Raw genomic sequence first — 11020 nt, 5'->3', positions numbered from 1 at the left:
GTCTTCAGTGCCTTAATTTCCTGTGTACCAATCTCCTATTTCCTAAGTCTACCTCCAGCTGTGAAAGGACATTTGGATTGCAGCTGCCTGTCCGCTGTCCACTTTTAGGTAGGAGCCACCTTTTCTAACCCAAGAGCTCTTGTTTTCAAGTTTGGCTTTATATTTAATTAGAAGAAAACCCTACTATTTTGTAAACTTAAAATACGTATATTTTAAGTTATATTTAAGGGGGAGGGGAGCTTTAATAAGACCTAAGGAAATTAATTTCTACTACATCCACTTGGACTGGTTGAATTGATCAAATCCTGACTGGGCATCTGGGTGTCCTTGGGACAATAAGGGAAGGGTTTTTTTTTTTTTTTAATTTTTTATTGTTTTTGTTTTATTTTGTTTTCCTTCAAGTCTAACGCACCCCCTGTCCTTGAGAAACTTTCACCAAACTCTCAATGATGGAAATAACCCTCTTGTACTCCAATAGCAATGTCTTTAACACAAAATTGTAATGCAAAACCAAATTTATTTCCATGTACAACAGTGAAGATTGGGATACTAGATTAAAAGGAAAGCAGTCTTCTGTCAAACAGATCAAGATTCTTAAGTAGCTGCCTTCGAGAGCTACTGCTATGGAAGACTTGTTGTGCGGCCTGCAGATGTTGAAGCCTCTTGACCCCATGTTTCCAAAAACTGTTCAGGTGTGCTTTCCCTCCCAGACAGCCTTTCTAATTCCTCCTGATAGCTATGCTGGTATTGCAGATATCTTATGTTCCTTTTCTGTTTATTCAAGAAAATTTTCACGAATTCTAAGAGCTACAATACAAAAAAAAAAAAAAAAAAAAAGATAGGGGAGGACTCATTAAAGACCTTATCTGCAATGGGAGATGACCCAAGATCTTGCTACCAACTTATAGTTGGTAGATGGACCAGTAGTCCTGGGATCTTTTTTTTTTTAAGATTTTATTTATTTGACAGACAGAGATTACAAGTAGGCAGAGAGGCAGGCAGAGAGAGAGGAGGAAGCAGGCTCCCTGCTGAGCAAAGAGCCCGATGCGGGGCTCGATCCCAGGACTCTGGAATCATGACCTGAGCTGAAGGCAGAGGCTTTAACCCACTGAGCCACCCAGGCGCCCTAGTCCTGGGATCTTGTCAGAAATGCAGATTCTCAAGTCTCACCCAGACCTATGAAACCAGATTTTAAGACAGTGCTAAGCTATTCGTATGCACCTTGAAATTCAAAGAGCACTGATCTAAGACATTCAAGACCTCCAGGTGAAAACAAATATCCACTTTTAATGAATATGAGTGTTAGTGCATCTCATCAAAAGTACAGGTTAAGTAATGATCTCCTGGTGTAATGGCTTTCCCACCCTGTTTATTTGAATCACATGGAGGTTTTGAGTAGGCACCCAGACCCCATTCCCTAAGTTTTAGATTTAAGTGGTCTGGTGTAAGGCTTAGGTCATAGGTATCTCTTCAGGACTCTTCAGTGAATCCAATAGCATTTAGGGTCGATAACGTTCATTTAAGGACATTTTTTTCCCGCTGACCCAGAGAAGGTAGGGGATTGGTAAGAAAATTACCACTACAAGGTGGAGTGTTCATCATTAATCAAGAAGACTTCAGAAAAATTTATAGGACAAGAAGTCACCATTAATATTCAGTTTTTCAAGGACACTCAAAGATAGTGGTTCTCAAAATGTGGCCCCTGGCCAGTAACATCATCACCTGGGAACTTGTTAGAAATGTAATTTTTTGGATACCACATAAAACCAATTGAATTGAACTCTGGGGATAGGGCCCAGCAGTTTATTTCACTAATCCTCCAGGTGATTCTGTTATTCATTAAAATTTAAGCCCTTTTGGTCTAGGAGATTTTTAAGCCAGCAACAGAAGTTGTTTTGTTTAATTATCTGAGCATATTATTCCTGGAAAGTCTTCTTGATCTTGAATTCAGTTGCACTTCTCCAGCACACCTATGCTCCCCCTCAACCAACTTCCAGAAATAAGTTAATTACTTCAGGGAGAAATAAGCAAATATTGGGGGATCCACGGTTTCAGACCCATGTCTTAGAAGTAGGTCACAATTCGAAGTGAAAGATAACCCTGCTTTCAGAACCAATTAACTACTTACATCAATTTCACGATTCTTAGAAGCCAAGTTCTTCAGCTCTTGCAGGTGCTTGTATAAGTTCCTTTCCACCTCCAGAGCAATCACGATAGCTTCCCGGTCAGTTCCCCAGTACTCTGTGTCAGGCCTCTGTTGAGGAGAACAAGGGAGTCACTTTTCTACCTCAGCCTTGTTACACCCTATATCCTGGGTTGGATTATGACTAGGTTTACACAGGCTAATAGTTTCCAAGTTTTGTGGCACAATGGATTCAGCAAGGCATCTTAAATACTCATGTCTGGCTTTCAGACATGAATAATTCAGGCTTAATGGATATGGAGTCAAACTCAGAATCAAGACTTTCAAAAGCTCACCAGGTAATTTTAATGTGTTGCAAAGTGTGGTTACCATCAGCACACTTACATGCGCTGTTACATTAGCTTTGGAATTCTGTGATGGTGGTTCTGTTCTGTTACTAGCAGACATTTAGTTCTCTTTACAAAGCTGGAACTAAAAGAACCCATCAGGTAACTAGGGATGTTTCTACATGTAATACCCCCCAATAAAGTTTAGACTGTTTCTTTGGAGTGTATGTCCTAATGAAAAAGAATTTGTTTTGCTGTTTTGAAGACTTAGCCATATTAAATACCTGAACATGTATCTGAATTAGACTAAAGATCTATTATAAGATGCTAACACATTTAGGAAGAGGCCATTAGGGGAGAGCTTCTCAAACTATGCAGAGCATTAGAATCACCTGGAAAGTTGTTAAGCCACTATTCCTTGGGCTCCACTGCCTAGAGAATCTGAATCAGTTTGTCCCACTGGGCCCATGAATTTGAATTTCTATTAAGTTCCCAGGTCATGCTAGTGCTGCTGGCCCATTAAAAAAACAAAACAAGACAAAACAAGAGGCGCCCGCCTGGCTCAGTCTGAAGACCATGCCACTCTTGATCTTGGGGTCATGAGTTCGAACCCCGCACTGGATGTAGAGATTACTGAAATAAACAAAAATTTAAAAAGAAAAGAAAACCCAAACAAAACAAAAGAAAAATCAAACAAGCATTTGGTGGTTATGATTTACTCACAATAATATGAAGAGTTTACAGAGATACATTCTTGCCCTTAAAGTCAGTGGCTATAATTCCATGTAAGAAAATAAGTAACCAGGAATGCCTGCGTGGCTCAGTTAGGCATCTAAATCCTGGTTTCAGCTCAGATCATGATCTCAGGGTCCTGGGATTGAGCCTCATGTCAGGCTCCACGCACAGCACAGAATTTGCTCCAGATTCTCTCTCCCTCCTCCTCTGCTTTTTCCCCTGATCATTCTCCCTCTCCCCCTCTCTCAAATAAATAATCTTAGAAAGAAAAGAAAGCAAAGAAAGAAACAGAAAACAAGTAACCTTAGAAGTTAGGTGGTAACTAATCATTGACTTTTCTAGACCCAGCAGCAAAGGCCATGTGGAGATCATTATAACAAAGTTACATAGTCACCTTAGTCACCGGAAGGCAGACTCTACTTTGACGGTCTTTTAGATATTTTATGAACTGCTTTGCATGTTCTCGCTTCACCACTGCTTGGTCTTGGAAAAAGGGCACATAAACAGGCGCATCAGAATCTTCATCATAGTAACAGGTCTGGAACAGGGGGTGAGAATGGGAACAGAATGGAGGTCAGAGAAGCTGAATTTCAAGACTGGAAATTTTATAGAAGCTCACTTCATTATTTCTGTGGTTGTCTGAAAGGGGCCTTCATTGTTCTTTCCTTAGTTTGTCCTTTGAATTCCAGAAGGCCCAGGCTATCTCAAAGAAAAGGTACCCAGATTTTAATATGCTGGTGCCTAATCTTAGGCCATTATGGCCTTTTTAGGGGTCAGACTTGTGAACCTGACATACTTATTTCCAGTAATCATGTGGACTCCTGGCAGAAGTTCAGTGTAAATTGACATTTTAAATACCCATCTACTTCATCAATCTTAATAATCTACATTAACTCTAAAGTACTCTATGGATGAAAAATTGTTTATTCAGTCTTCCCACATAGTTGAGGCCCATATTGCATTGGGAAACCACAGGAAAGAACTGAGATTCTCCCTATTATCTCCCATAGTTTGCAATCGCAGCTCTGAATCATTGGGTCATAGCACAGCAAAACCCTAGCTACTAAGTTACGGTGTCATCTAGTATGAAATCACAAACACAGCCATAACCACCATTACTAAGGATATAGAAGATATGTCATCACCCAAACCAGAGACGAAACCTTCCTCACGATGCCTCGAGAACACATACTAACCATAGTAAAATAAGCATCACTGACATTCAGCTGATAAGATGCTACAAAATTAACAGCAATCCTACACTCCTCGCAGAGAGGTTTCTGAGCCTGGGATGCCATCTCAGCTTTAGGGAAAACCAGGCATAGAAAGTGCTATCCATTAAGGTAGGAGTCTTCTTAAATACTATCAGGCAATATAGCCAGCCCACTTCTATCCAGCTGACAACTTGATGAAATTCCATTCAGCTGGAATTAACAACTACTAATCACTAATGAGGGTGTTGTTTCTGTGTGAAAGAACCAATCTGACCATAGAAAAATGGTGGTGGTGGGGTTGCGGGGTTGCGGGGGGAGGTGCCTAATCCTCCTAACTACCCTAGCAGTGTTCAGCATTCTCCCTCATGTTCACTCTGACAATGATTTGAGAAAGCTGATACATTTCCTGAATAGGGAAACATTAATAGTGTTGTTTCTTTCTTCAAAAACTATTTATGGCACATCAAGCTAGACCCTAGGGGGAATCCAAGAAGACTGACTACAATACATTCTTTGCTTACAAATGATTTATCCCCCACCCATAAGGTCTCAACATACATAATCTGTCTCAAGGCAGGATATGTAGGGAGTTCTAAAGTATCAAAAGCATATTTAGCTGAGAGGATTGGGGCAGATTTTACTCCTCAGTTTGCATTTGAACTTGGTCTTAGAGGGTGGGTAAGAATGTAGAAGAATGGAAATGGAAGCAGGCTGTTCCACCTGGAGAATAGGCATGCGGAGGCTGTAGGGACAAGATTTAATAGTGGCTTCTCCAAACTGCAGGAAGACTGCTTTGTTTGGGAATCTTTTGACTCTTTCCTCAAACTGTCCTGGAAAGATCCCTACTTGTCCCATTTGCTTCCTTTGAGGGCAGAGACTTGTTTTACTTTGGTATTCCCATAGCCCATCATGGAGTATTTTGTAAGTAATAGGTACTAAATCAACATTGACTAAATAAAAATATATTTTACATTTATTTTTAATAAGTGTATGTTTACAGTTATGGATGTATGTAAAATATATGTGAAATATATGAAATATAAATATAAATATATAAAAATATATGTGAAATACATATAATTTACATGTGTAGCAGTGTAAAATTTCCTATAGTCTGGTGGATTCTTAGTTTGAGCCTCAGCCATGGTTAGTTGAACTGAAATAGAAGTGACAGGTCACCAAAGTTTGTATCTCCGAAGCAGTGAGGAGGGAGGGCCTCTCCTAAGGGAGAGCTCTTCCTTAGAGAAAGTACTCAAGCATTCCCAGTTGGGCCCAGTCACAAAGGTAAGGTCATCAAAGCGATGGCATCATTATCAAAAGTCCTATTATTTGTCAGCTTTCTTACTTGACCCAATATTGTCCTTGCCTCCCAGGGAGTTCAGGCTTTAATCCCAGGGAAGGGATTTAAGTAGTTGCCTCTCAAACTGTTATTTGAATATGAATCACTTGGGATTCTTGTTAAAATTCAGATTCAGATGTAGGGACCTGAGATTCTGCATTTATTTATTTTTTATTTTTTTTTATGGTAAGTTGTTTATTGTAAGATAATTTACAAACATCTTGCTGTCTTTATTGGTTAAACAATGGCAAAAATTTCTTCTGACAAGGACAGCAGTAAGCTAAAAATAAAGTCAGCTGGCTGAATTTTCCTTCTTTACCTCTTGTCTGAGGATGAAACTTGGTTTTCATTAATCCAGAGCTGCTGCACCAGAGATGATTTCAATCAACTCCTTCGTGATGACAGCCTGGCGGGTGCGATTGAACGTCAAAGTCAGTTTGTCAATCATCTCGGAAGCATTCTTGCTGGCGTTGTCCATAGCTGTCATCCTGGCACTTTGCTCACTCGTGGTGGACTCCTTTAGCAAATAGTAGATGATGTTGGCCAAATTGTATTCTTGGTAATTCTGCAGCACGTCGGCATCGACATCATCATAGATGCTCATGCTCTCAGCACTTGCAACAGTTTCAAGGGAAAATATGGGCTTTTCTTCTGTCTTGTACGAGATAACAGACCTGAACCGATTAAAGATGATAGACCCTTCATCAAATTCATATCCAGAATTTAGCAGTTCAGGGCAATGACAGATGCATCTCCAAAAGTAGGAGGTTTTCTTCCCACTTCTTTGAAGGACACCAGAAACTGGTCCGAGTGAGTCCTATGAAGTATACCCCTGATTTTATCACTGATTCCAACAAGCATGACTTCCTTCCTGGCTGCTGTGAGCAGTGGCCACCTCATTTTTCATCTGTTTAGCAACCGAGGGATGAATAGCACCACAGAGCCCTCGATCTGAGGACACACTGATAAGCAGGTGCTTCTTCTTGTCTTCAGGCACCTTAATATCAGCTTTTTCATACAGAGCTAAAGATCCTATCCTGTACACTGGAGCTGGTTTCCGCTCCCTCTCAGCTCGGGCATATTTTGCTGCTGCTACCATTTTCAAGACTTGGTGATTTTCTGGATGTTTTTGATTGACTTTAGTCATCTGGTAATATCTTTTAAAGTTGCCATATTTCGAACTAGGATCCATTGCGGCTGCACTGTCCAGCCCGAGAGCAGAGCGACGCCCGCCTGAGAGAACATGGTGGTCTTTAATTTTTTTTTTTTTAATTTCTTTTCAGTGTTCCAGAATTCATTGTTTATGCACCACACCCAGTGCTCCATGCAACACATGCCCTCCATAATACCCACCACCAGGCTCACCCAACCCCCCATTCCCCTCCTCTCCACAACCCTCAGATTGTTTCTGAGTCCACAGTCTCTCAGGGTTCATCTCCCCCTCCAATTTCCCCCAACTCACTTCTCCTCTCCATCTCCCCATGTCCTCCATGTTATTCCTTATGCTCCACAAATAAGCAAAACCATATGATAAGTGACTCTCTCTGCTTGAGTTATTTCACTCAGCTTAATCTCTTCCAGTCCTGTCCATGTTGATACAAAAGTTGGGTATTCATCCTTTCTGATGGAGGTATAGTACTCCATAGTATATATGGACCACATCTTCTTTAGCCATTCTTCCACTGAAGGGCATCTTGGTTCTTTCCACAGTTTGGCGACTGTGGCCATTGCTGCTATAAACATTGGGGTTGGCCAATGGCCCTTCTTTTCACTACATCTGTATCTTTGGGGTAAATACCCAGTAGTGTAATGGCAGGATCGTAGGGAAGCTCTATTTTTAATTTCTTTTTTTTTTTTTTAAGATTTTATTTATTTATTTGACAGACAGAGATTACAAGTAGGCAGAGAGGCAGGCAGAGAGAGAGAGGAGGAAGCAGGCTCCCCGCTGAGCAGAGAGCCCGATGCGGGGCTCGATCCCAGGACCCTGGGATCATGACCTGAGCCGAAGGCAGAGGCTTTAACCCACTGAGCCACCCAGGCGCCCCATCTATTTTTAATTTCTTGAGGAATCTCCACACTGTTCTCCAAAGTGGCTGCACCAACTTGCATTCCCATCAACAGTGTAAGAGGGTTCCCCCTTCTCCACATCCTCTCCAACACTTGTTGTTTACTGTCTCATTGATTTTGGCCATTCTAACGTGTGTGAGGTGGTATCTCAATGTGGTTTTGATTTGAATCTCCCTGATGGCTAGTGATGATGAACATTTTTTCATGCATCTGTTAGCCCTTTGTATGTCTTCATTGGAGAAGTGTCTGTTCATGTCTTCTGCCCATTTTTTGACATGATTATCTGTTTTGTGTGTGTTGAGTTTGAGGAGTTCTTTATAGATCCTGGATAGCAGCCCTTTGCGAATATCTTCTCCCATTCTGTGGGTTCCCTCTTTGTTTTGTTGACTGTTTCCTTTGCTGTGCAGAAGCTTTTGCTCTTGATAAAGCCCCAAAAATTCATTTTTGCTTTTGTTTCCTTTGCCTTTGGAGACATGTCTTGAAGGAAGTTACTGTGGCCAGTGTCGAAGAGGTTACTGCCTATGTTCTCCTCTAGGATTCTGATGGATTCCTGCTTCAGGTTGAGGTCTTTTATCCATTTCGAGTTTATCTTTGTGTATGGTGTAAGGGAATGGTCAAGTTTCATTCTTCTACACATAGCTGTCCAGTTTTCCCAGCACCATTTATTGAAGAGACTTCTTCCACTGTATATTTTTTCCTACTTTGTCAAAGATTATTTGACCATAGAGTTGAGGGTCCATATCTGGGCTCTCTACTCTGTTCCACTGGTCTATGTGTCTGTTTTTGTGCCAGAACCATGCTGTCTTGGTGATCATAGCTTTGTAGTAAAGCTTGAAATCAGGCAATGTGATGCTCCCAGTTTTGTTTTTCTTTTTCAACATTTCCTTAGCAATTCGGGGTCTCTTTTGATTCCATACAAATTTAAGGATTGATTGCTCTGGCTCTTTGAAAAATACTGGTGGTATTTTGATCAGAATGGCATTGAAAGTATAGATTGCTCTAGGCAGTATAGACATTTTAACAGTGTTTATTCTTCTAATCCATGAGCATGGAATGGTCTTCCATCTTTTTTGTGTCTTCTTCAATTTCTTTCATGAATGTCCTGTAGTTCCTCGAGTACAGATCCTTTACCTCTCAGCCTTCCCTTTGAGATCAGGAACACGACAAAGATGCCCACTCTCACCACTCTTGTTCAACATAGTATTAGAAGTCCTAGCAACAGCAATCAGACAACAAAGAGAAATAATAGGTATTCGAATTGGCAATGAAGAAGTCAAACTCTGTCTCTTCACAGATGACATGATACTTTATATGGAAAACCCAAAAGACTCCACCCCCAAACTACTAGAACTCATACAGCAATTCAGCAATGTGGCAGGATACAAAATCAATGTATAGAAATCAGTTGCTTTCTTATACACAAACAATGAAAATAAAGAAAGGGAAATTAGAGAATCGATTCCATTTACTATAACACCAAGAATCATAAGATACCTGAGATTCTACAATTCTGATAAGTCTACCAAACGCTGCTTATCCACTTTTTGAAGAGCAGGAGTGCCAAGACATGGAACACAAATGGCCCTGCCAGGGAGCCCTCTACTGGGAGAGAAGGGAGCCTTCCATGTGGCTTCTCCACACAGCTGTGCCGCTTTGTCTTGTCAGTGCTTGCAAACCCTCCATGGCCACTGTCTGTGTAGGCAGCAGGCACTACCAAGGTTAGAGCTGGGGAAGAGGAAAGAAATGAGAGCTGACTAGATGGTTAACTGGTTGTGCTTGGAGTCTGCATAAAACATTACCTGAACTCCCAAAAGAATTTGGGGGAACTTTTCAGATTAGGGTCCTGTGTGAGCAAGTGGGGAAAAGTGACCATAGAATCTGGACTAATAACTACTAATATGACCCCTTTAGCATGTTAGTAACAGTTAGTTGTATGAGTATGGGAATTTTATAGGGGATTTTTTCCTTTTTTTTCTATTTGTCATATTTTTTCAAACTCTTATAATCTATTTATCTATTTTCATTTTGAAAAAGAACCCAATAAAACCTTTCTAGAGAATTAACACAATGCTTTTCTCTAATGGAAACTTCACATACATATTTATGAATATATTGTTGGTTTTCTAATTATGAATGTAGTATATAATCATTACAAAGTGTTCCAAAGTTTCAGCAATATATAATGTAGAAAGTGAAAGCCCGTGGGTAATGCCATAGTTCTTATGTACTTTTAAATCAAATTTGATCCATAATACCACTATTAAATTTTGGTAATCTTATGAATTGACTTTTGAATTATGGAATGTGATCAGCTTGGTCCAGTGTACCTTCTCCTCTAGAATGTGTTGAAAATACATTACATAAATACATACATACATACATACAAAAAAAATACATACAAAATACATACAAAAAAAAAGGCAATTTTTTTTTTATTACTTATATAGCTCCTCTTAAATTTTCTTCAACCTGATCCAAACTTCTGTCCGTATGGTGTTATTTCACCTTACTGTCTCACTAATGATTAAGGAAGAAGCAAGGATCTCTCTTCTGGACTTAATTCCAATCAAGAAATTTTTATCTTTAAAAATAAATAAAAATGTTTTTAGTGGAGCACTTATTATGCTCTTTATTTTGTTCTTTGTGCATGTGTTTCCCCTATTTCCCCTATTAGTTTATAAACCTCATAAAGACAGAGCCTACATCTCAGCCACCTTTGAATCTCCCAGGTCACTTAATGAGTGCCTTGCACATAGAAAGCAGTCAGTGAATTATACTGACTGAACAGTTAGAAAGCAAAAAGGAACCTAAAAGTTTAAAGTTGTTGCTTTTTAAGAAAGGGACAGTTGACAGAGAGAAATGAGTACTTTGCATTTTGGAAAAGCAGATTTCAAAAGTTCCCAAAAATCATGGGGGAGGGAGAAAACAGGGATTTCTATGTCGTATCTTCAAAGGAAAGGATGATATTTAATTTAATGAGACTATTTAATAGTCTCAGGCACTGAGAAGTAAGTCAATCAGAGAAAGACAATTATCACACGACCTCACTCATATGTGGAATTTCTCATTGGAAGTCTCATTGTTAGTGTATAGAAATGCAACTGATTTCTGTGCATTGATTTTATATCCTGCCACATTGCCGAATTCCTGTATGAGTTCTAGCAACCTTGGGGTGGAGTCTTTTGGGTTTTCCACA

General features: G+C 39.9%; 1 long non-coding RNA gene and 1 pseudogene across 1 annotated transcript; both read right to left on the bottom strand.

The window, feature by feature from the left end:
- Positions 1-442: 442 nt before the first annotated feature.
- Positions 443-3710, bottom strand: LOC125096138 (uncharacterized). The gene is made up of 3 exons (XR_007126080.1): positions 3599-3710; positions 2129-2254; positions 443-807 (listed from the first exon to the last, which is right to left on the bottom strand). It is a non-coding gene; the product is annotated as an uncharacterized LOC125096138 (long non-coding RNA).
- A 2357-nt stretch (positions 3711-6067) lies between these two features.
- On the bottom strand, positions 6068-7002 carry LOC125096130 (ATP synthase subunit gamma, mitochondrial-like; annotated as a pseudogene).
- Positions 7003-11020: the final 4018 nt, after the last annotated feature.

This window comes from Lutra lutra, chromosome 1 (assembly GCF_902655055.1).
Source record: "Lutra lutra chromosome 1, mLutLut1.2, whole genome shotgun sequence".
NCBI lineage: Eukaryota > Metazoa > Chordata > Mammalia > Carnivora > Mustelidae > Lutra > Lutra lutra.
Note: the sequence above shows the minus strand (reverse complement) of the source record. Positions and strands in the feature narration are given on the sequence as shown.